This window comes from Phoca vitulina, unplaced genomic scaffold, assembly GCF_004348235.1.
Source record: "Phoca vitulina isolate PV1807 unplaced genomic scaffold, GSC_HSeal_1.0 scaffold34, whole genome shotgun sequence".
NCBI lineage: Eukaryota > Metazoa > Chordata > Mammalia > Carnivora > Phocidae > Phoca > Phoca vitulina.
In genome coordinates this window covers 11608750-11635604 of record NW_022589737.1, presented here as the reverse complement: position 1 = coordinate 11635604, position 26855 = coordinate 11608750, and the positions used below count along the sequence as shown (strand labels likewise).

At 38.9% G+C, this 26855-nt stretch overlaps 1 protein-coding gene across 2 annotated transcripts in view; it reads left to right on the top strand.

Annotated features, from left to right (window-relative positions):
* ARHGAP42 (Rho GTPase activating protein 42) overlaps window positions 1-26855 on the top strand; it is a 292609-nt gene that overhangs the window by 162347 nt on the left and 103407 nt on the right. The gene's annotated exons all lie outside the window — the stretch shown is intronic.

Here is a 26855-nt window from a genome sequence, read left to right as displayed (position 1 = left end):
ATTTTTTTTTTTAAAGATTTTATTTATTTATTTGAGAGAGAGAGAATGAGAGAGAGCACATGAGAGGGGGGAGGGTCAGAGGGAGAAGCAGACTCCCTGCCGAGCAGGGAGCCTGATGCGGGACTCGATCCAGGGACTCCAGGATCATGACCTGAGCCGAAGGCAGTCGCTTAACCAACTGAGCCACCCAGGCACCCTAAAACTTCTTTTTTAAAAAAAGGGGCACCTGGGTGGCTTAGTCGTTAAGCATCTGCCTTCTGCTTAGGTCATGATCCCGGGGTCCTGGGATCAAGCCCCGCATTGGGCTCCCTGCTCAGCGGCGGAAGGCCTGCTTCTCCCTCTCCCACTTGTGTTCCCTCTCTCGCTGTGTCTCTCTCTGTCAAATAAATAAGTAAAATTCTTAAAAAAAAAAAATTCTTTTAAAAGCAGTAAGGTTTTTGTTGTTGATGGTGGTGGTTTAACATGAGCCACATCAGTCCTTTTGCTCTGTTGTCCTCAAAATCCAGTCCAAGGCTTTGGGTAGCACTCTTTCTTTGACTCTCTTGTATTTGTTTTCAGGTTCAGCTTCATTTAGAAGCTAGGAATTTATTTTTGTAGATGATCTTATAAGCCTAATAAACTCAAAAGATGTTGAAAGGAATCATTTGCTACTAGTTAGCAGATTGGTCCAAATATGTTACATAGAAGCCAAAATGGAAACATTTGTTGATGAAGTCACAAAAACAAAGTGTCATTGGTGAAACAAAAAAGCTACAGCACTTTGCCTGCTATTTAATTCAGGTTCTGTCTCCCTACCTCTCTTAATTTATTTTCTGTTAAGACTTTACTATAGGTAAATTTATCATTCATATTTCAGGATATTTCTAAATCCTTCCTGGGCATTCTCCTCTGGAGAACTAATAACCAGACAAAGGAATTTCTGGATTCAGGAGAGATGTGGAGTTTTCGTAGGGTACAAAGTGAGCTGAATTCTACTGGAAGCCCACACCCCAGTAAGAATGCTAAAAGCAGTGAATCTTGGAAATGCCAAAGTGGGTAGAGAGCCTGGGTGGCTGTACAGAAGTGAAAAATTGGAAATTTTTGGATTGCGTATCATTTGGACTCTACAAGTGTCCTTGTAGATTCAAATCCAACCAGTTCTTCCTCTCTGGTCTTTCCTGACCATGAGGCCTGAGATATGGGTGCACAAGTGGCTTGTCTCAGAAAATATTTCCTTCCTCACTGGGTATGTGGTAGATACCCAGTTGCCAGATTAGATCAGGCAGCACCCAAAGATGACCTCATCTACATATGAGGCAGAATTTATTAAATAATGGATTTGGGATGTGGATTCTGATAGACTCCAAAGACTCCCTCCTCTTCTGCTATGCCCTGTGGTACTAGCTTGAGAAAAATAACCATTTTCCCTTCATGCCTGACAGGGCATAAATCAAGGTGAACAGTCTAAAGATCGGGTCCTCTGATTTCATCAACTCAGTTGCAGCCAGAGACTTTAGGGAACCAAGTGTATTGGTAATGTTACATTGAATTGATTTCCTATAGAGTCTTATAGGCTGATTCTTCTGAGGCATGGAGGCAAATGAGAACAGATAGCACTCTACTGACATGTATTTTTTTTTTTTTTTTACACACCACCAAGCAGTTGATTCTGATATTACCTGGAGAATAGTGTGCGATCCCACAGATTAAGCATTCAGTCCTACACACCCATCCCCCCAATCCCCACCTTCAGATGCCAGTCACAAGTCCAGTGTCACCTATACTTATGACCTACTGGCTATAGATTGGAGCTTCTCGTGACTCCTGCCTTGGATTTGATTAATTTACTAGAGCAGCTCACAGAACTCAGAAAAACATTTTACTTATTAGACCACCAGTTTATTGTAAAAGGATTTAACTCAGGAACAGCCAAATGGAAGAGATGTATAGGGCAAGGGATATGGGAAGGGGTGTGAATCTTCCATATTCTCCCAGGGCCTCCATATGTTCACCATTGTAGAAGCTTTCCAAACCTCATCTTTGTGTGGTATTTATGGAGGTTTCATTACGTAGGCACAATTGATTAAATCATTGGCCACTGGTGATTTAATTTAGTTTCCAGGCCCTCTCCCCTCCCTGTAGGTTGTGGTGGGGACAAGAGGGTAGGACTGAAAATTTCAATCCTATAATCACATGGGTGGTTTCACTGGCAACCAGCCTTCCTCCTTGGGGGCTTTGCAAAAGTTGCCTTATTAACATAAACTCAGGTATGATTGAAGTGGTCTTATTATGAATATCAAGACATATTTAGCATTCTTAGGAAATTTCAAGGTAGTTTTAGGAGCTCTGTGCCCAGAAATGGGGGGTGGAGACCAAATATGTATTTATTATTATAAGACGGTATCGCAATTCTCAACCACACAAAAGAAAGCATTACCAAAATCATGGCTTAATGCTTAATTGTAATTCCAAGAAAATATTTCATAGGGCATTTATTCACAGATGAATCAGAAACAAAAGTCTGTGTAGCCCATAGCAAGTTTCTTTTATTTTCCTGTCCTTTTTTCTCCTCCCCCTCATCTCTCTGTTGCTCCTATTTGTATATAGTCTTCAGATCATTAGGTCTAAAAACATTTATTAACCTTCTACATGGCAGATAGACATTTTTCTTATTCCTAGAGGTACAAAGATGGGTAAGCCATAGGACAAAACTCAAAGTCAGCAACTATTGATGGGTAAAATAGAGACTGTTTGTTTATGTATATGGCATGATAAATGCTGAGTTAGAGGTATATGTAGATACAAAGTTCTTTGAGGACACAAAAGGGCACTTGATCTAATGTGGAAGTCCAGTCTCTGAAAAGGTGATGGTGGAAGTGTCTTGATGGATGAGTGAGAGTTAGCCAGAGGAGGAAGGATATTTCTGGCAGAACAAAGAGCAGAGGCAAAGCAAGCAAAAGATTATAATGGTATGTGGGAAGAACTTCAGGAATGTTGGTATTACTAGAGCATAAGATAGGAAGTTGGAAGTGTGGGGGTTAAGACCAAAGACAGATGGAAGTGCTGCATTCTGAAAGGCCTTCTTTGCTTTGCTAAGAGGTTTAGACTTTGTTCTTTGGGTTTGGGGAACCATTTTCCTAGGGGCACATGATAGAAAGAACTGTGTTTTAGATTAATTATTCTAACTAAAATATGGATAACAGAAGAAGGACCAACACCTGCAAGGAAGACCAGGTAAGTATTAATTAGTCTAGCTGGGAGACATCAAAGTCCGAAATGATTGCATTAATTTTGAAATATATTTTAAAACTTTCTTCTACTTCTGTATTTTGGATGCAAAAATCATAGGTAGGACCTGTGGATGTAGATCTTTTTTTTTTTTTTAAAGATTTTATTTATTTATTCATCAGAGAGAGAGGCAGAGGGAGAAGCAGGCTCCCTGTTCGAGTCTGATGCGGGACTCAATCCCAGGACCCTGGGATCATGACCTGAGCTGAAGGCAGCCGCTTAACTGACTGAGACACCCAGGCGCCCTAGATGTAGATGTTTAAGGAAAAGGAGGAGTCAGAAAGATTGGCAGGTTTCCTGATCTCAGTTCATGGAATAACCATAAAAATGTCCTGATTTTTTCTAGCTAGAAACCTTTGTCGTTTTTTATACCTGCCACCACCCCTCATGTCCATACAGCCACCAAGTCATGAAAGATTTATTAAATTGGTATGTTTGTACTTATTCCTGTACTGTCTTATTTCAGGCCCCAATTATCTCTTACTTGTCTTCCCCTCTCAAATGCTTCCTTTATTCTGCTACCAGAGGAATCTCCCTTAAAATAAGTCTGATCTTTCTCTGTCTCAACCTCCCTCCCAGTAAAAAAATCTCTGAATAATGTAAATATAAAGTGTCTAGAGTCTAAAACTTCTTAGGATGTACAGAAGTGTTTGGCAGCCATTAATTTATCTCCCAACTTGCTTTTTGGGTTTTAGCCCATGTCTTGATTTACACTGATCGTGAGCTGGTCACCACCGCCTGACTGATATATTTGATTATTTTTGTTTTGCTTGTCCCTTCCTTGCACTAGACTATGAGGGCCTCCAGAATAGGCAGTATATATCTTATTCATGTATGGGCCTTGGTGTCCTGAGTACTTAGTATCATTGAATAAATCAGGGTTTTGGGGAGAAGGGTAACCTTTCTTAGATGATCCCCAGAGGAAAGCACTAAAAAGAAAAATACATAGTAAAATGTCCTGAACCAAAAGCCCTGTGTAATATGGACAGAGACACTGGATGAGTTGCAACAATCTAAGACCTTGAAAGATAAGGCTTTCACTTTACGTATTTTGGAACCAGCACCGTTGGGGCAGGCTACCTATGCCCTGGGAGTAGAATGTTCTGAAAACAGATGCTTTGACTGGTAGCTACTTATCTGTATCACATTTTAACCAATAAGTCTGCTTCTTGAATATTTTATTTGCTAATTAATCAGTTATCCTGATTCAAGTTCAAAAAAGTGGTGCTGTAGGCTTCACTCTAATTCACACTGCAAAATCTGGTGTTTAGGCCTATATATCTAGAAAGCATAATAAAAAGAAGCCATCTTTGTAAATACGAATGGAACTATGTGTGATATCTGTCTGGAACCAAATGAAGAATGTGACATTCATAAAGAAGACCTTATAGCAGCTTCTAGAAAAGTGTTAATATGTCAGGTTTCAGTCAGTCATCATAATTCTTAAGTACTGTCAATTAGCTATTGATTTCTGTCTGCCCTTAGAAGCACATTTTATTTCTGGGTTTCCAGATATAGTCTGTGACTGAGCTCTCAGGAAGAAGTTCTCTGGTTTACTTGGTCACATTTGTTGTTATTACCTCATGTCTACCAGCATAGTCAGGTATACTAAGTAGTTTAGAAATTGTTCTTATGACTAGCCTAAATATCTCTGACTCAGTCCATTTCCTTTTATTTCCTCAACTGGAGATGGAGAAGAGGTGGTCACCATGTGACACACTTGTATTTTATTTATTTATTTATTTTTTAAAAGATTTCATTTATTTATTTGACAGAGAGAGACACAGCGAGAGAGGGAACACAAGCAGGGGGAGCGGGAGAGGGAGAAGCAGGCTTCCCGCGGAGCAGGGAGCCCGACGCGGGGCTCGATCCCAGGACCCTGGGACCATGACCTGAGCCGAAGGCAGACGCTTAACAACTGAGCCACCCAGGCGCCCTACACTTGTATTTTAAAAGCAACTAAAAGAACTTGTAACTTATTTCCTTCACCTTAGATTTCCCTCCTGGTGCTCATCATACGTTCACCACAATGCTGGGAACATTTGAATAGTATGATTTCCAAGGAGAGTTGAGAGATCATTTTATGATAAATGACAGAATCCTTATTCAACCAACATGGCTCTTTAGAGAAACATTTAAGGGTGTGTGTGTGTGTGTGTGTGTGTGCGCGCGCGCGTGCTTAAGGGATTAAATTAGGGCTTTTTGAGTCTTTGGGTTTTAAATTTCATCTTTATATTATTATAAGTTAATTTTATTCAGATGTTCCTAGTCTGTGATTGAAGTTGGGCTACATGATATGGAGAGAGAATATTTGAACTATAGGAAAGAACAAAAAACTTCTATTCTTAGCCTTTGCATTAAAATGAACTTTCTATTTAACTTTAGAGTATTGTTAATGATATATAAAATAGATTAAGTTGGGCTAAAACTTTCCTTTTCATTTACTTGAAATAGACCACAATGAATGACCAACAGGCCATACATAGATAAGGTGAGAAAAAACTCAGAATTACAAATAATTGACAAATAGTACAAATGGTTACTCTATTCAATTTAATTAACTGAAAAGAAAACTAATATATCCATTAATATAAAATTTATCTTCCATTGAGAGATCAGTGTCTTTGGAGATACCTTTAAATCTATGAAAATCACAATACCTAAATATTTATTTATATTGTTTGGTTTCTTTTAATAGTTGGAAGAAAGAATAATACAGATTATTGGTAATAATTAATTTTACATTTCTTGTGACTACGGAACTAAGTTTTTAAGAATTATTTTTGCTGGAGTGCCTGGGTGGCTTAGTGGGCTAAGCATCTGACTCTTGATTTCAGCTCAGGTCATGATCTCAGGGTGGTGAGATCAAGCCCTACCGCACTGGATATATACCTACTTAAGAGTCTAATTCTCCCTCTGCGCCCCCACCCCCAGATAATTACTTTTGCTAATTCTACTTGGTAAATTTCCTAGTAAAGAATAACCGTATTTCTTAAATCAAGCACTATGCACAGTTGATGGAAAAATTTATTTTAGCTTTCCTCATTGTTCATTTTCACAACCTGATTGTTTTGAATCTTAAAACTGGATTAAGATTGTCATTAAAAGCACTTGTTAACTATTTCTTGGGAAATAATGAATCACATCATGACGAGTAGTTAAGCACACATTTTATTAACCAAAGTCTGTTTTTTTATAATATAAGAAAGAATCATTGTTTAAATATGGCAGTTTTGAATTTTAGAATGGTTGTATTTCAGTGAAAATAAAGATTTTTCAGTCATCCACATTTCTTTTATATTCTGAAGAAATGTCTAAATGTATTCTGCCAAATAGTCCTTTAGTATATTTCAGTTTAAGAGAGTTAGATGTGACCAGCCCTTGCTTATTTGGCCTAATTATTAACATAGACTAGACTTCAGTGAGCTGAAGGGATGGTGATGTTGGTAACTTCACAGGAGACAAGATAGTGACTCTAGACTACACGGACTGCATTTCCCAAGTGTTCCTATTATTTTTTCTATAACAAAGGGACTTCTTGATTATAAAGCAGCAGTGATATGTAGCTAATTAAACTTCAGGCACAAACAGCGCTGAGTGTTGAAATTATACAGTAGAGTAAAATTTTTTAAAAATGTATTTTTTGTGAATGAAAATTGTGCTTTGTTCTTAAGTTTGTGGCTTAAACCATGAGACTTGAAAGTCGCCAAGTGGTGGCACTACCACCCAGCTTCCACATTTAACTATCATGAGAGGGCACCTGGGTGGCTCAGTTGGTTAAGCGACTGCCTTCGGCTCAGGTCATGATCCTGGAGTCCCTGGATCAAGTCCCGTATGAGCAGGGAGCCCGCTTCTCCCTCTGACCCTCCCCCTCTCATGTGCTCTCTCTCTCTCATTCTCTCTCTCTCAAATAAATAAATAAAATCTTAAAAAAACAAAACAAAACAAAAAACTATCATGACAGTTTTCAGAAGCAGCAACCTTCAGGGAATTCTCTCTTTCCTTTAAGCTTTTCACGATTCTCATCAGTTCATGTGAAATTTTGAAAAACTTAATAAGACAAACAAGCAGCTCAGATTGTACTGACTGAAAGTGCCAGAGTAGATACTTCTTACAATCTCCACCTTCCTAACTGTTCATATTTATCTTACTGCAGCAGTGACCAACCCTCTAAGGTATTTCTCGGGGTGGCTATGTAGGGAAAAGCTTATGTGCAGCAACTCCAGAGAAACAGTCATGTTTGTGCTTTAAATCATCAACTACTTCTTTATGCTGTACTTGCTTCCAGAATGTTTAACCTCAAGTTGTGGAATCCAAATCTTTTATATATGGCAGAGAAGGTGACTAAGATCCCAGAGTGGTTAAGTGTCCAGGGTAGTACAACTAGTAATAAAACCCAGAGGATAGCTATGACTGACAGTGTTGACAGAATTGGCTGATTATAAGTCATTCATTCGGCAGTTACACAACGGACCTCTTTTATGTGGGAGGTACCACCTTAGCTTATAGTCTAGTCCAGGATTCTTCAGCCTCAACACTGTTAATATGTTGGGTTGAATCAATCAAAACCAATGTCTGTCTGTCTCTGTCTCGATCTCTTTGTTTCTCTCTCATCTTTATAGTGGGGAGCCCTTCAGTCTGCTTATGCAAATTAGACCTTATACAGAAATACCTGCAATAGTAAGTTTTCTCCTGGAACTATCCTTTTAAAAGCACAACTCTTGGGGCACCTGGGTGGCTTAGTCAGTTAAGCGTCTGCCTTTGGCTCAGGTCATGATCCCAGGGTCCTGGGCTTCCCTGAGCACGGAGCCTGTTCTCCCTCTCCCTCTGCCCTTCTCCCCCACTCGTGCTCTCTCTCTCAGAAAAATAAATAAAATCTTTAAAAAAAAAATAAAAGCACAACTCTTTTAGCAGAGGTTATCCCAAGGTTAAAAGTCAAGGAAGAAGAGCAGAGGAAGTGAGCATTTTACAGTGCAAGTTTGACCATGTTCTTCCCCTTGGGGGAGGAAAGGTTGAAGGAAGAGGAGCACTGGGTAATATTCATTGACAAAAACAGTCATGTGGACACATCTCATTGCAAGGAGATTAGGAAATATACTCTTCACTCTTGGCAGCTGTGTGCCCTGCCACAATTTAGGGGCTCTATTACAGTGGAAAAAGAATGGAGATTTGTCAAAAGGGGCTTCTGATGAAAGCAGTAGAAATTAAGAATTCCACGAACTGATAACTCAGGGGAGGGCAGTTCCTAGCTTTGGTTCATATAGCTGTTTCTGTGACAGTAACCTAGGCACTTAAATGGTTTGGGCGGGGGAAGTAGGGGTCATTTTCCTTTAAATGTTAAAATTAAGCAATTGTGCTGTAATGCTGATTTTGAGAAAGCTCTATGATAGGTAAATATACAAAATTGACTCGAGAGCATGGTTGTGAATGAGTCTGCAAATGCCTTAAAAATGTTGTGTTTTCATTATCAAAAAATCATGAAGATGGTATACTCAGTAAAGGGATTATCTTTCATCTACATCTCAAGAGTGTGTTTATTGGTATTAGGCACAGTTTAAGCCCTTCCCAGGCCCTTAGAGCTTGCTCAGTTGGTAACCCTGGTCTAGGATTGTCACCTCTGTCCCTCACACCTGGCCAGGGCCTGACTCCAGCCCTGCCCCGTCACCCTGCCACAGTGGGAGTTACCACAGCTCTGGGTGCACAGGCTGAATAGCTCTCCTCACTACAATCCAGACTTGATGGAGTGAGACTGTGGGCCCTGGGCCCTGCCTCTCCCATAACTGCTGGGGAGGGGGGGGGGATGACAGTCTGATGTGCAGGAGAGCTCCTATTGTAGTGGAGTGCATTTTGGTCAAGTATGGGGTGGAACTGGCAGATAAATCTTGCTTAGAAATGTCCTGTGGTGTGTTGGTTTTGTAAAACGTGAATAGAGGTGCACCATATTACCTGAGCATCTGGCCGTGTTTACTCCTGCTTTTGTGGTTAGTTTAGTAATAAACACTTGTATTTTCCATCCTTCTTTCCATGTCTACCTTTCCTAGTTTCCTCACACTTGCTTACTAAGAATTGCATGCAAGCTTAAAGCAGGCAAGCTCTGCCTTGGGCTCTGTTTTCTAGGAATTTTGGACTAAAAAAGTATTAATATAAATTAATTTCTACTTGTTATGGCTTTCATCTCCTTTTTCAGTTGGATGCAGTGCTTGTCATAAGCAGTTTTTGTCATAGTCTTGTCTCCTCCATATTTGTTTTTCCTTCCATATTTTCAGTGCTTTTTGAATTTTGTGACTTAGATTTTTATTTAAGTCCTTTGTCATCCAGGAAAAACAGACAAATTTCAGTGCTGGCGTGAAGAAAAGATTTGGGTTACCTTTAATTAGGAAATCCCTAAATTTACCAAATGTAATTTTCCAAATATCCTGCCTTGTATGCAGAATTGGGTAACTTTAGTTTTATCCATAGTGTCATGCCAGAGCCCATAAGATTATAGCTACACCAGGGGCGCCTGGGTGGCTCAGTCGTTAAGCGTCTGCCTTCGGCTCAGGTCATGATCCCGGGGTCCTGGGATCGAGCCCCACATCGGGCTCCCTGCTAAGTGGGGAGCCTGCTTCTCTCTCTCCCACTCTGCCTGCTTGTGTTCCCTCTCTCGCTGTCTCTCTCTGTTAAATATATAAATAAAATCTTTAAAAAAAAAAAAAAAAGATTATAGCTACACCAGACACTATACATCCTCCTGATTCCAATCTTCCCTGTCTTCCCACAGTCAGAGAAGATCGACAATTGAAAACCATCAAAAGCTTTCAACAGCATTCTCCCTCTCCCAAGGTCTAAAGTAACATAAGTACCTCCTCTGCTTCCTATTCTTCTTGTCTTTCATCCCCTTGTCCCTGTTTCATCCATTTGTTCCCTTTACTGTTTCTCAGTGCTATAAATTTCCCTCTAAACACTGCCTTTGTTGCATCTCACAAGTTTCAGTAAGTTGTGTTTTCATTTAGTTCAAATTATTTTAAAATCTCTTTTGAGATTTCTTTGAGCCATGTTATCATTTAGGAGTGTATTGTTTAATCTCTTAAGTATTTTGTTATTTTTCCCCCCAGCTATCTTTTTGTCATTGATTTCTAGGTTTTTTTTTTTTATTTCTAGTTTAATGTCACTGTGGTCTGAGAACATTTTATGATTTCTATTCTTTTAAATTTGCTAAGATGTGTTGTAAAGCCCAGAGTGTACGGTCTTGAGGAATGTTCCATGTGAGCTTGAGAAGAATGTGTATTCTGCTGTTGTTGAATGAAGTGGTCTATAGACGTCCATTATATCCAGTTGACTGATGGTGCTGTTGAGTTTCACTCTCTCACTGATTTTTCTGCTAGCTGGACCTGTCCATTTCTAATAGATGGGTGTTGAAGTCTCCAGGTATGATAGTGGATTCACCTATTTTCCTTGAAGTTCTATCAGTTTTTGCCTCCCATATTTTGATGCTTTGCTGTTAAGTGCATACACGTTAGGATTGTTATGTCTTTTGGAAGAACTGGCTTCTTTATCATTATGTAATGTTCCTCCTTATCCCTGATAATTTTTTTTGGCTTTGAAATCTGCTCTGTCTGAAATTAATATAGCTATTCCTGTTATCTTTTGATTAGTGATAGCAGGGTATATCTTTCTCTATTCCTATACTTTTTTATATTTAAAGTTGGCTTCTTATACAACATATAATTGAGTCTTGTTTTTTTTTGACCCACTATGACCATCTGTGTTTTAATATGTATATTTAGCACATTGATGCTCAAAGTGATTATTGATATAGTTGGATTAATATCTACCATATTTGTTATCTTCCATTTGTTGTTCTTTGTTTCTATTTTTGTCTTCCACTCTTTTTTTGCCTTTTCTGGTTTTAATTGAGTATTTTATATTATTTCATTTTCTTTCCTTTCTTAGCATATCAATTTTACTTTCTTTAAACCTTTTTTTAGTGGTTGCTTTAGAATTTTCAATATACATTTGCAACTAATCCAAATCCACTTTCAGATAATGCTATACTACTTCATAGGTAGTGCAGATACTTTATAACAACAAAGTACTGCTAATCCCCCCCTCCTGTCCCTGTACCATTCCTGTCCTTCATTTCACGTATAAGCAAACATTTATATAAGCATACAGAATTGAATATGTTGTTGATGCTATTATTTTGAAGAAGCTGTTATTATGTTAGTTCAGTTAAGAATAAGAAAAATAAGTTTTTATTTTACCTTCATTTATTCCTTCTCTGATGTTCTTCCTTTCTTTGTGTATATCCCCGTTTTTGACTCTATCATTTTCCTTCTCCCTGAAGAACTTTTAACATTTCTTACAGGGTGTGTCTACTGGCAACAAGTTTTCCTCAGTTTTTGTTTGTGTGAGGAAGTCTTTATTTTGCCTGGACTTTTGAAGGAGAATTTCATAAGATGCAGAAAACTAGATTGGTTGGGGTACTTTTCCCCTGTACTTCAAATATTTCATTCTACTCTTTTTTTTTTTTTTTTTTTGCTTGCATACTTTGAGGAGAGGTGGTTGAAATTCCCATCTCTGCTCCTTATAGGTAAGGTGTTTTTCCTCTTATTTCTTTCAAGATTTTTTCTTTGATTTTTTTTTTCTTTGATTTTCTGCAGCTTGAATGTGTTATGTGTAGATACAGTTTTTCTAGGCACTTCACCTACTTGGTTCCGAACTTTCTAGAGCTGTGGTTTGGTGTCTGATATTAATTTGGGAAAATTCTCAGTCATTATTGCTTCAGCTATTGCTTATTTCTTCTTTTGCTTCCTTTTGTAGTTGTCCCACAATTCTTAGATGTTCCAGTTTTTGTTTGTTCTGAGCCTTTTTTTTCCTCTGCTTTTCAGTTTTGGAAGTTTCTATTGATAAACATTTAAGCTTCTTTGCTCAGCCACGTCCAGTTTACTAATGAGCCTTTCAAAGACATTCTTCATTTCTTTTACAGTGTTTTTTATCTCACGCATTTGTCATTCCTTCTTAGAATTTCCATCTCCACTTACGTTACTCATCTGTTCCTGTATGCTATCTACTTTTCCTTTTCAGCCCTTTGCTCAAATTTAAAAAAAAAAAACTTTTGGTTTGATGAATGCTAACATTTTTGCTAACATATCTGATTCTGATTCTGATACTTGTTTTGCCTCTTCAAACCCTATTTTGCCTTTTAGTATGTCTTATAACCTTTTCTTGATAACTGGGCATGTTGTATGTGGTAAAAGGAACTAGGCCCTACTAATGTTAGTAGTGAGGTGTGAGGAGGAGAAGAAGCCTATTGAGGTCCTAGAACTGGTGAACCTGTGCTCCTGGACTGTGAAATTTACCAGTGCCTCTCAGTTTGCCTCCCCACTCCTTTCTTCTCCCCCTTAGATGAGACAGAATGGCTAGAGGTGGCTGGAGTTGGACATTTGCCTCCCCCCAGGTCTGTTAGGCTCTGATTGAAAACATTAATATGGGGGGCACCTGGGTAGTTCAGTCATTTAAGCATCTGCCTTCAGCTCAGGTCATGGTCCTGGGGTCCTGGGATCAAGCCTTGCATCAGGCTTCCCTGCTCAGTAGGGCGTCTGCTTCTCCCTCTCCCTCTGATCCTCCCCCCTGCTCCTGCTCTGGCTCACACATGCCCACTTTCTCTCAAATGAATAAATAAAAAATCTAAAAAAAAAAAAAAAAAAAAAAAAGTAAAAGAAAACACTAATATGTGGGCACAAAATGGTTTCTCCCAAGAAGAACAGAATGCTCTGGCATATTTTAAAATGGTTACTTCTCCATACACACTGTAGGCAGCAGGAGGGGATTTTTCTCTATTCTTGACTGCGAGAATTTCCTTGAGCTCCTAGAGGTAAAACTAACAAAATTGTGTGTGGGGAGGTGGGGGCAAGCTGTGTGAGTGGGCCCTCTGGAATTTTTACATCTCAGACTTGTCTATATTGAACTTCCAGCAATTCTCTAATTACAGTTCATGTTTTTCTACCCTGGTATAGATTTCCAAGGGGATTTCTGCTCCAGTAAATTATGATTCTCTGTATCTGCCTAGCTGGCTCTCTAAATTTTGGGGCAGTGGTTTGCCCTGTGACCTTCCTACTCTGATACATCTAAGAAGATTTATTAATCTTTCAGTTTGTTCAGCTTTTTACTTCCTAGGACAGGGCAGCAGCAGCTCAGCTCCTTATACCCTGGACCAAAAACCAGAAGTCTTCTCTACTCTCTTCATCTCCTCCACCCCCACCCACCTTTGTCTTAAGGAGAAGGGAGTTAAAATGAAGTGCTGTAGTTTGAATTTTCAGGCTTCTTCAGGCGGCATTTTACTGTGTAAATAGCATGGGCTTTGGAACTAGACAGTTGAGTTTGGTTATCCACTCTGTCCATTATAAACTCTGCGATCTTGTTCAGATTGCATTTCTTCTCTGATCATGTTTTCATGTTTGTGAAATGAGGATACTTACTTTTACCTTGTAGGGTTTGCATGTGGAGCTCTGGTAGGCAAACGGCTACTTTGTAGCCACGTAAGAAAGATTGGTTCCTTTTTTCAGTTTTCTTCTCAGCCTTGGTCAGCCTGAGTAGCAGTACCAGTTGCAAAATGGGGATTTCACAAAGGCTCAAATTAATGAATTTATAAAAAACTAATTTGTGAGCAAGTTTCAGCCTACCCATAGAAAACTTTCTCTTCCCTGTATTCTAATTTCTATCCCTTTCTTAGTACCGTTCTAACATATTTCTGTACATCGTTCTATATCTTTCCATTCAGTTCTTTTTCCTCTCCTATTTTTAGACTGAATTTAATTTTATTGAAGATATACAGTTTTTAAAATTTAATAATGTACAAAGTTGATAAATTATAAAATACACCAGCTTCCTACCCCATCTCTCTGCTCGAAAGTTCTGTTCCCCAGAGTCAACCACTTTTAATTCTTTAAACTATTATTTTACATAAATTTTCATTTTCCTAGACAATAAACTCACTTGTATATTTTGCTTTAATTTTAGACATTATTAAATTAATTTAACTACAAGGGAACATGAATATTACACACTTTTATGGCACATAACCACTGCTACTCCATATGTATTTCTGCTCCTGCCATCCTCCAAATATATAGTCATATTTTTTAAAACTAGTGGTCAGTGTTTATATAATAATGAAATTATTGTTCATAGGTAAGTCATACCAAGTTCTATGATTACATTTCCTTTCTTGTATGTTTTTCTTTTTCCTAGAGTTAATAATTGTCTTGCTTGTAAAATCAGCATAAAATTCCCTCCTCTCAAATGCACAAACAATTATAAAACATATCTTACTATGTCTGAACACATCAGATACCTTGTTTTATTTATTTATTTTTAAAAAGACATTCCTCCTGAAACTCTCATCTTAACTAGCTACTTTCATAGGTTTACTAGTCCATCTTTTTTCATGGAAGTTCATATTGTTTTAACCCTGGGAATTTCCTCTGTCTCTTTGAACTGTTTTCCTAGATACTACGTTTTGATTTTGGTTTATTCCTTCACTTTAGTGGAGCACATCCCTCAGTATCTTTCTGAGAAATGATACATGCATAAAATTTTTGAATATGTTTATAAATATTTTTATTCTACCTTCAAATCTAGAGTGCCATTTTGACTAGATCTAGTAAATCTAGATTAGAATTAATTATTTGAATTTGAATTCATTGCCCTTTTGTTTTTTAATTTCCTGTGATGATGTTGTAGATTCATTATTTTTCTGATTTCTGATAATTTTTATTTGACTTCTGTTTTTAGGTTTCCATTTTTATCCATGGTTTTGTAATATTTTATGATGATGTATCTTATGGGTATTTTCTCATTTATTGTGCTTTGTACTTACTGTGACTTTTTTTTCCTACTTTTCTTTCTTTATTAATTTTATTTTATTATGTTAGTCACCATACATTAAATCATTAGTTTTTGATGTAGTGTTCCATGATCCATTGTTTGCTTATAACACGCAGTGCTCCATGCAATACGTATCCTCCTTAATACCCATCACCAGGCTAACCCATCCCCTCACCCTCCTCTCCTGTAAGACCCTGAGTTTGCTTCTCAGAGTCCATAGTCTCTCATGGTTCATCGCCCCCTCCGATTTCCCCCTGTTCATTTTTCCCTTCCTACTATCTTTTTTTTTTTAAACATATAATGTATTATTTGTTTCAGAGGTATAGGTCTGTGATTCATCAGTCTTACACAATTAACAGGGCTCACCATAGCACATACCCTCCCCAATGTCCATCACCCAGCCACCCCATCCCTCCCACCTGTGACCATTACAGCGACCTTCAGTTTATTTCCTGAGATTAAGAATTCCTCATATCAGTGAGATCATATGATACTTGTCTCTGATTGACTTATTTTGGTTAGCATAATACCCTCTAGTTCCATCCACGTCGTTGCAAATGGCAAGATTTCGTGTTTTTTTTTTTTTTTGAAGGCTGCTTAATATTCCATTGTATATATATACCACATCTTTTTTTTTTTTTAAAGATTTTATTTATTCATTTGAGACACAGAGATACAGAGAGAGAGAGAGAAAGCATGAGCAGGGAGAGAGGTGGAGGGAGAGGGAGAAGCAGGCTCCTCGCTGAGCCAGGAGCCTGATGTGGGGCTTGATCCCAGGACCCTGGGATCATGACCTGAGCTGAAGACAGACGCTAAACCATCTGAGCCACGCAGGTGCCCCTACCACATCTTCTTTATCCATTCATCTGTTGATGTACATCTTGGCTCTTTCCATAGTTTGGCTATTGTGGACATTGCTGCTATAAACATCGGGGTGCACGAACCCCTTCAGATCACTACATTGGTATCTTTGGGGTAAATACCCAGTAGTGCAATTGCTGGGTCAGAGGGTATCTCGATTTTCAACTTTTTGAGGAACCTCCATACTGTTTTCCAGAGTGGCTGCACCAGCTTGCATTCCCACCAGCAGTGTAGGAGGGTTCCCCTTTCTCCACATCCTCGCCAACATCTGTTGTTTCCTGACTTGTTAATTTTAGCCATTCTGACTGCTGTGAGGTGGTATCTCATTGAGGTTTTGATTTGGATTTCCCTGATGCCGAGCGATGTTGAGCACTTTTTCATGTGTCTTTTGGCCATTTATAATTCTTCCTTGGAAAAAATGTCTGTTCATGTCTTCTGCCCATTTCTTGATTGGATTCTTTGTTTTTTGGGTGTTGAGTTTGATAAGTTCCTTATAGATTTTGGATACTAGCCCTTTATCTGATATGTCCTTTGCGAATATCTTCTCCTATTTTGTCAGTTGTCTTTTGGTTTTGTTAACTGTTTCCTTTGCTGTGCAAAAGCTTTTTATCTTGATGAAGTCCCAATAGTTCATTTTTGCCCTAGCTTCCCTTGCCTTTGGTGATGTTTCTAGGAAGAAGTTGCTGCGGCTGAGGTCGAGTAGGTTGCTGCCTTTGTTCTCTAGGATTTTGATGGATTCCTGTCTCACAGTTAGGTCTTTCATCCATTTTGAGTCTATTTTTGTGTGTGGTGTAAGGAAATGGTCCAGTCTCATTCTTCTGCATGTGGCTGTCCAATTTTCCCAGTACCATTTATTGAAGAAACTGTCTTTTTTCCATTGCATATTTTTTTTTCCTGCTTTGTCGAAGATGAGTTGACCATAGAGTTGAGGGTCCATTTCTGGGCTTATTCTATTCCATTGATCTATGTGTCTGTTTTTATGCCAGTACCATACTGTCTTGATGATGACAGCTTTGTAATAGAGCTGGAAGTCCGGAATTGTGATGCTGCAATCTTTGCTTTTCTTTTTCAGCATTCCTCTGGCTATTCGGGGTCTTTTCTGGTTCCATACAAATTTTAGGATTATTTGTTCCATTTCTTTGAAAAAAGTGGATGGTATTTTGATAGGGATTGCATTAAATGTGTAGATTGCTCTAGGTAGCATTGACATCTTCACAATATTTATTCTTCCAATCCTTGAGCATGGAACGGTTTTTCCATTCCTTTGTGTTTTCCTCAATTTCTTTCTTAAGTATTTTATAGATTTCTGAGGACAGATTCTTTGCCTCTTTGGTTAGATTTATTCCTAGGTATCTTATGGTTTTGGGTGCAACTGTAAATGGGATCAACTCCGTAATTTCTCTTTCTTTTTTTTTTTTCTTTAAAGATTTTATTTATTTGACAGAGAGAGACACAGCGAGAGAGGGAACACAAGCAGGGGGAGTGGGAGAGGGAGAAGCAGGCTTCCCGTAGAGCAGGGAGCCTGATGCGGGGCTTGATCCCATGACCCTGGGATCATGACCTGAGCCGAAGGCAGACACTTAACAACTGAGCCACCCAGGTGCCCCCTAATTTCTCTTTCTTCTGTCTTGTTGTTGATGTATAGGAATGCCACTGACTTCTGTGCATTGATTTTATATCCTGCCACTTTACTGAATTCCTGTATGAGTTCTAGCAGTTTTGGGGTGGAGTCTTTGGGGTTTTCCACATAAAGTATCATATCATCTGCAGAGTGAGAGTTTGACTTCTTCTTTGCCAATTTGGATGCCTTTTATTTCTTTTTGTTGTCTAATTGCTGTGGCTAGGACTTCTAGTACTATGTTGAATAGCAGTGGTGATAGTGGACATCCCTGCCATGTTCCTGACCTTAGGGGAAAAGCTCTCAGTTTTTCCCCATTGAGAATCATATTCGCTGTGGGTTTTTCATAGATGGCCTTTATGACATTGAGGAATGTACCCTCTATCCCTATACTCTGAAGAGTTTTGATCAAGAAAAGATGCTGTACTTTGTCAAATATTTTTTCTGCTTCTATTGAGAGGATCATATGGTTCTTGTTCTTTCTTTTGTTAATGTATTGTATCACAATGATTGATTTGCAGTTGTTGAACCAACCTTGCAGCCCAAGAATAGATCCTGCTTGGTCATGATGAATAATCCTTTTAATGTACTGTTGGATCCTATTGGCTAGTATTTTGGTGAGAATTTTTGCATCCATGTTCATCAGGGATATTGGTCTGTAATTCTCCTTTTTGATGGGGTCTTTTTCTGGTTTTGGGATCAAGGTAATGCTGGCCTAAAAAAATGAGTTTGGAAGTTTTCCTTCCATTTCTATTTTTTGGAACAGTTTCAGAAGAATAGGTATTAATTCTTCTTTAAATGTTTGGTAGAATTCCCCTAGGAAGCCATCTGGCTCTGGGCTCTTGTTTGTTGGGAGATTTTTGATGACTGCTTCAATTTCCTTAGTGGTTATGGGTCTGTTCAGGTTTTCTATTTCTTCCTGGTTCAGTTTTGGTAGTTTATACATGTCTAGGAATGCATTCATTTCTTCCAGATTATCTGATTTGCTGGCATATACTTGCTCATAATATGTTTTTATAATTGTTTGTATTTCTTTGGTGTTGGTTGTGTTCTCTCCTTTTTTTTTTTTTTTTTAAGATTATATTTATTTATTTGACAGAGAGAGACACAGTGAGAGAGGGAACACAAGCAGGGGGAGTGGGAGAGGGAGAAGCAGGCTTCCAGCTCAGCAGGAAGCCCGATGCAGGGCTTGATTCCAGGACCCTGGGATCATGACCCGAGCCGAAAGCAGATGCTTAATGACTGAACCACCCAGGTGCCCCTTGATCTCTCCTCTTTCATTCATGATTTTATTTATTTGGGTCGTTTCTCTTATCTTTTTGATAAGTCTGGCCAGGGGTTTATCAATCTTATTCTTTCAAAGAACCAGCTCCTAGTTTCCTTGATCTCTTCTACTGTTCTTTTGGTTTCTATTTCATTGATCTACTCTGATCTTTATTATTTCTCTTCTCCTGCTGGGTTTAGGCTTTATTTGCTGTTCTTTCTCCAGCTCCTTTAGATGTAGGGTTTGGTTGTGTATTTGAGACCTTTCTTGTTTCTTGAGAAAGGCTTGTATTGCTATATACTTTCCTCTTAGGACTGCCTTTGCTGTATCCCAAAGATTTTGGACAGTTGTGTTTTCATTTTCATTGGTTTCCATTATTTTTTTAAATTCTTCTTTAATTTCCTGGTTGACCCATTCATTCTTTAGTATGATGCTCTTTAGCCTCCATGTATTTGAGTTCTTTCCAACTTTTCTCTTGTGATTGAGGTCTAGTTTCAAAGCATTGTGGTCTGAAAATAGGCAGGGAATGATCCCAATCTTTTGGTACTGGTTGAGACCTGATTTGTGACCTAGGATGTGATCTATTCTGGAGAATGTTCATGGGTACTAGAGAATAATGTGTATTCTTTTGCTTTGGGATGGAATGTTCTGAATATGTCTGTGAAGTCCATTTGGTCCAGTGTGTCATTTAAAATCTTTATTTCCTTGGGGCGCCTGGGTGGCTCAGTCGTTAAGCGTCTGCCTTCAGCTCAGGTCGTGATCCCAGGGTCCTGGGATCGAGCCCCGCATCGGGCTCCCTGCTCGGCGGGAAGCCTGCTTCTCCCTCTCCCACTCCCCCTGCTTGTGTTCCCCTCTCTCACTGTGTCTCTCTCTGTCAAATAAATAAATAAAATCTTTAAAAAAAAAAAAAAAATAAATAAATAAATAAAATCTTTATTTCCTTGTTGATCTTTTGCTTAGATGATCTGTCCTTTTCAGTAAAGGGGGTGTTAAAGTCCCCCACTCTTACTGTATTGTTGTGGATGTGTTTCTTTGCTTTTGTTATTAATTGCCTTATATAATTGGCCGCTCCCATGTTAGGGGCATAGATATTTACAATTGTTAGATCTTCTTGTTGGATAGACCCTTTAAGTAGGATATAGTGTCCTTCCTCATCTCTTATTATAGTCTTTGGTTTAAACTCTAATTTGTCTGATATAAGGATTGCCACCCCAGCTGTCTTTTGCTGTCCATTAGCATGGTAAATGGTTTTCCACCCCCTCACTTTCAATCTGGGGGTGTCTTTGGGTCTAAAATGAGTCTCCTGCAGACAGCATATCAATGGGTCTTGTTTTTTTATCCAATCTGATACCCTGTGTCTTTTGATTGGGGCATTTAGCCCATTTACATTCATGGTAACTATTGAAAGATATGAATTTAGTGCCACTGTATTGCCTTTAGGTGACTGTTACTGTATATTGTCTCTATTCCTTTCTGGTCTATGTTAATTTTGGGCTCTCTCTTTGCTTAGAGGACCCCTTTCAATATTTCTTGTAGGGCTGGTTTCGTGTTTGCAAGTTCCTTTAGTTTTTTTTTTTTCCTGGAATCTTTTTATCTCTCCTTCGATTTTCAATGACAGCCTAGCTGGATATAGTATTCTTGGCTGCATATTGTTCTCATTTAGTGCCCTGAATATATCATGCCAGTCCTTTCTGGCCTGCCAGGTCTCTGTGGATAGGTCTGTTGCCAATCTAATGTTTCTACCATTGTAGGTTACAGATCTCTTCTCCTGAGCTGCTTTCAGGATTTTCTCTTTGTCTCTGAGACTCGTAAGTTTTACTATTAGATGTCAGGGTGTCGACCTATTTTTATTGATTTTGAGTGGGGTTCTCTGTGCCTCCTGGATTCTGATGCCTGTTTCCTTCCCCAAATTAGGGAAGTTCTCTGCTATAATTTGCTCCAATATACCTTCTGCCCCTCTCTCTCTTCTTCTTCTGGCATCCCAATTATTCTAATATTGTTTCGTCTCATGGTATCACTTATCTCTCGAATTCTGCCCTTGTGATCCAGTAGTTGTTTATCTCTCTTTTTCTCAGCTTCTTTATTCTCCATCATTTGGTCTTCTATATCACTAATTCTCTCTTTGTCCTCATTTATCCTAGCAGTATAGCCTCCATTTTTTATTGCACCTCATTAATAGTCTTTTTTTATTTTGACTTGGTTATATTTTAGTTCTTTTATTTTTCCAGACAGGGATTCTCTAGTATCTTCCCTGCTTTTTTCAAGCCCAGCTAGCAGCTTTATAATCGTCACTCTGAACTCTAGTTCTGACATCTTACTAATGTCCATATTGATTAGGGCCCTGGCAGTCGGTACTGCCTATTGTTCATTTTTTTGAGGAGAGTTTTTCCGTCTTGTCATTTTGTCCAAAGGAGAATAGATGAATGAGAGAACAAAATGCTAATCAGGTAACAATGACCCCATAAAAATATACACGAAAGAAATCAGAAGAGACTCGAAAATGGGGGGAAAAGAAAGGGAAAGAAAGAAAGAAAAAAAAAGAATATAATCAAATATGATCATGCTGGTGAATAGATCAGTGCCACACACTAGATTCTGGGCATATTTTGGTCTGTTAGAAGATAGTGCCTCCCAAAATTTTAAAGAAAGAAAAACTTATATATGTACAAAAAATAAGGGCAAGTACGATGAAGGGATGGAATATGATAGTAAAGATGAAAGTTATAAAAGATTTTATAAAAGGAATTGATAAGATAAGAAGGTGGTTGAAAAAAGGAGAATTGAAATTAAAAAAGAATTAAAAAAAGACAAAAAAAATGGGGGAGAGAATGTGATCCAGCAGGAGACTAGAACAAAGCCATACACTAGAGATTTAGGGTATATTTTGGTCTGTTAGAAGAAACTGTATCTCAAAATTTTAAAGAGAGAACAAATATATATATATATATATATATATATATATATATATATACACACACATATACAAAAAATAACATTAACTACAATGAAGAGATAGAATATGACTTAATGAAAAGTAAAAAAGATTTTTAAAAAGGGGATTGATAAGATGTTCATTGAAAAAGGGAAAAAGAAAAATTCAAAAGAAATAGAGAAAGAAAAAAATAAGGAAAATGTAAAAAATTAACTTTTTTTTTTTTAAGATTTTATTTATTCATTTATTTGAGAGAGTGAGAGAGACAGAGCACATGAGAGGGGGGAAGGTCAGAGGGAGAAGCAGACTCCCTGCCGAGCAGGGAGCCCGATGCGGGACTCGATCCTGGGACTCCAGGATCATGACCTGAGCCGAAGGCAGTCGCTTAACCAACTGAGCCACCCAGGCGCCCCAAAAATTAACTTTGAAAGACCAAAGAATCATGGGGAAAAAGCCATGAATTCTATGTGCTGTATTCCCCTAGTGCTGGCATTCTGCTTTTCTCTTTGATCAGTAAACTTGGTCTTGGCTGGCTGTTCTTGCTGTTCTTCTGGGGGAGGGGCCTGTTGCTGTGTTTCTCAAATGTCTTTGTGGAGGCGGAATTGCCCCGCCCTTGCCAGTCCGGCTAAGTAATCTGCTCGGGTTTGCTCTTGGTAGCTTTTGTTCCCTGAAAGCTTTCCATGCAGGTCTGGAGGACGAGAATGAAAATGGCGGCCTCTCAATCTCTGGTCCTGGAGGAGCCGAGAACCTGGGGCCCCACTCATCAGTGAGCCCCCAGAGAACAGCAGTCAATCACTCCTGTGTCCCAGGTTCTCCGGCCTGGCTCCGTGCTCATCCCACCTGTGACCGAGCGTTTCGGTCTCTGGCACAGGACCCCGTTTGGAGTCTCCAAACCCAGCAGATTCCTGCTGTGTGCTCCTGGGGGAGGAAGGGGAGTCTCCCCAGATCTGCCGCTTGTTGCGTCCCTGCTGGAAGAGCAGTGGCCCGACTGTGCCACGGATCTCGGTTTATGGCAACCTGGAGCTGAGAGCCCACTCCTCGGCTCCGTCTCTGCAGCCGGCTTCCCTGCTCTGATACCTGGGAGCTCTGCCGCACTCAGGCACCCCCAGTCTTTCTGTGACCCTGAGGGTCCTGAGACCACACTGTCCCAGCGAGTGTTCCACCCCCTTCCACCCCCCCCAGCCACTGGAGCGATGTCCCTCAGCTGAGCAGACTTTTAAAATTTCCGATTTTGTGCTCTGCTGCTCTATCACTTGCCGGTAGTGGCTGAGGAGGCTCCCTCCCCCGAGGTCTATCTCCCTGAATATCGCCTCGGATTCACTTCTCTGCAGCTCCTACGTTCTAGAAAGTGGTCACTTTTCTGTTCAGAGAGTTGCTGCTATTCTTTTCTTCGATCTCCTGTTGAGTTTGTAGTTGTTCAGAATCGTTTGATCCCTGTTTAGCTGAATTCCTGGGACCAGAGGGAATTTAGGTCTCCTGCTCCTCTGCCATCTTGCTCCATTACTGTGACATTTTAATATGGAAAACTTTTTCTCAGTTCTAGCAATTTTAATATATTATTTTTTAGGTAATTTTCTCCTGACACTTTCTTTTTCAGTAATTTTTCAGTCAGATGTTGGGCTTCCTGATTAATTTCCTAATTTCCTTTTTCCATTTGTTGTCCTTTAGTTCACAGCCCTCTCTTGTTTTATTCATTTACTCATACCTCATTCTCATTTTCTTCCTTACACAACAGCCATTCTTATGAGTTTAATATGTATATTTTTTGTATGTTTTTGTAAAATTGTTACCATTTTGTATGCATGGCTCTTTAATTTATGTAAATGATTTAGTGTTACTTGTCTGTTTTGTGTTTTTTAACTCAGAATTGTGTTTTAAGACCCATCAACATTTAATATTTCCTTCTGACTTCTGCCTAGCACTCCATGTTCTGCATCAAGTTCATTTTATGTCCATTAATGAATACCCTAGCTATCTTCCTGTCCCCACAGATGCATATCCTCATTTGTGTTTCCTTACTGACTTTTCTGTGTTCTTAGGGCCCCTCAGTAGTGCAACATCTCTCTTTAGAAAGGCGGCAGCCCCATACTATTCCACCAGTAATATATAAAGGTTCCCGTATCTCCACATGCACTCAGCATGTAGAATTATTCAACCTTCTAACACTTGCCAATATCTGATATAATGTGATACCTGAATATTTTAATTTGCTTTTTTCTTAATTACTAATGAGTTTTAACAACTCTTCATATGCTTGTTACCCTTTGGACCTTCCTCTTCTGTGTCTTATACCTTCATATCTATCCTTCATATCTATTTCTGTTTTTTTTTTAATCATTCCAGTCTGTAGAAGTTCTTCATAAAGGCAAATAGGAAACCCTTGGTCCTTTTGAGTCTGTTCACCTGGTGGTGGTAGTGGTGGGGTAATTGGAAATGTGGAAGATGCAGTGAATTATAGTGTTACAGCTACCCATCAAGGAGACCGATGGAATGTCTATGTTTCAGCAGATTGAGAAGGAAGGACTTGGTGGGCAGTGGTTAGGGAGACTGGGACTGTACCCAAGGATGGACACTGCTGTGTAAGCTATACTAAGATTCTTAATAACCTGGGTTTCTGGTTACCAGAAATCTCTTGGGCCATAGGAAACTCCCACACAGCATGTGGTTGGAATATCCTAGCGTCTGGCACTTCGGAACTTAAGAGATGGTTGATTTCACCCTGGCCTGCCATTCTAATCAGCGAATAAATCTAACCATCAGAGGAACAAGAAGTGTAGCCAAGATTGGTAGTCAGGGCTATAACTTATCCTCTCAATGCCTAGCACAGTGCCAGTTTATAAGAATTCCGCATATTTTTGAATCAGAAATTTAGCTATTCATTTTAATTATCATTCTTTCTATTATTATTTCTACTGCTATGCATTCACTTGAAGGATTTTTTTCAAAATATACACAAACTGCTTATTAGCTAATGGGTATACTAACACCATGACATAAGTAGTTGTATGGGAAATTTCACAGTATCTTGGTTGGTAATGATAACATTTGAAATAGTCTTAAAATCCTAAATATGTGGTCTTTTTTTTTTTGAGAGACAAAGAGTGAGCAGGGTGGGGAGAGGCAGAGGGAGAGAGAAAGAATCTTAAGCAGTCTCCATGCCCAGTGTGGAGCCCGATGCAGGGCTTGATCTCACACCCTGAGATCATTACCTGAGCTGAAATCAAGAGTCGGATGCTTACCTAACACACCTAGGTGCCCTATGTGCTCCATTTTTAAAAAAGAAATATAGAAAATGTTATTTCACTTTTTATTTTTAATAACTTATATCATGGCAACATTAGAATAAAGGTTGCTTACAATTGTTTAAACAAAACTTTGCACTGGTCTTCTACAGAAAAAAATGCAGTTAGATAACATTCTGAGAATTTCTATTTGTGATTTTGTAAATGTTGTGGTACAGTCTGTTCTTCATCTTTGGTACCCTCTTGTGGTCAGTGGAAGGGATTGGTTTGGCCTTCTTTTAACAATTATGTATAATTTCATGTTTTTTATCTGCATGGTTGACCTATAGTTTTTATAATTATTTGACTTTTTTTTTTTGTTATATATAAATTTGGAGTAAAATTGACGCTTGGGAGTTTCCCTCCCATTCCTTACTACCTTACTGGGTAAAGTGAGGGTGTGGCACAACTACAGTTGCTAATCTTTATTTTTTTTTTTTTTTTAAAGATTTTATTTATTTATTTGACAGAGACACAGCAAGAGAGGGAACACAAACAGAGGGAGTGGGAGAGGGAGAAGCAGGCTTCCCGCGGAGCAGGAGCCTGATGCGGGGCTTGATCCCAGGACCCTGGGATCATGACCTGAGCCGAAGGCAGACGCTTAACGACTGAGCCACCCAGGCGCCCCACAGTTGCTAATGTTAGAAGCTAAGATATAACATGACCTCTGTGCTTAGAGCAAATGTAGTGTCATTTAGAAAGTGAATTTATTGCAGACCCAGAACTTATCTTACACTTTGCCAGCTAAAACTGAGTTTGGGGAATAATTTGCTATTTTGGATGATCTCCTTTAAAATTTTATAATACATATACTCACATACATACAAACATCACACATATATACATACATATATATGACTTCATTTTAAATGATTACCTAGTTCAAATGTCCTTACCTGGATTTACAGAAAATGTAACACTATAACGTAGTCTCCTGTTTTTGAATCATGCTGTGACAATAAGATGGGAATCATGTACAGCATTTAGTAAAGATTGATGGGTTATTTTTCCCTTCCATTTGCAGCATTTGTTTTAGAGCAGATTCTTAGCTTGATACCCAGAACATGTAACACAAAAGATAAGAGGTAGCTGTATGGAGCTATTAGTAAGTCCAAATGAGACTTGGCTTACATGAAGAGTATATCATAGCTTTTGGGACAGATGTGAATTTCAGGGAGAAATGCTCTTTGTTTTCAAGACCATGCTTCCCCACATTACAGTTGTCCTTCATGTGGCCTACTCAGCTCTTTAATTTTATGCTAGATCTGAGTGTGTTTTTGTTTTCTACATCACTGGAATCTTTGAGTAGATCTTTTTTGCTGGCCTGGTGATGTGAAGCACCAGGGTTTGAATAAGAGTCCAGGAAGTGCTCTGGGGATGATTTTTTTGTATTGCCAGGAATGCTGACATGTTGGCACTGAATTAGTGTTTCCAAAAATGCCATCAAACACTGCCTGAAAACAAAGATACTAGTGTTGTCACCACAGCTGTGTTCTTTTCGCCTTTAACCAGTTTCTTCTATGCATAGCAAGAAATTTTAAGTCTCCTAGCATAAGATGAAAGTGAGTGAGTTTTGTGTACTATACTATAATGCAACTGGTTGCCCCCCCAGTATTTGTGCACATGGGATTGAGTTAAGCTATTTGTGTGGAATTGTCCCTAGTATCATGGATATTGTTTTTTTGTTTTTTTGTTTTAAACAAATGGAATATCTGTGAGGGACTATGGTGCCCAGATTATTACAGAGGAAGTATTTCACTTTTT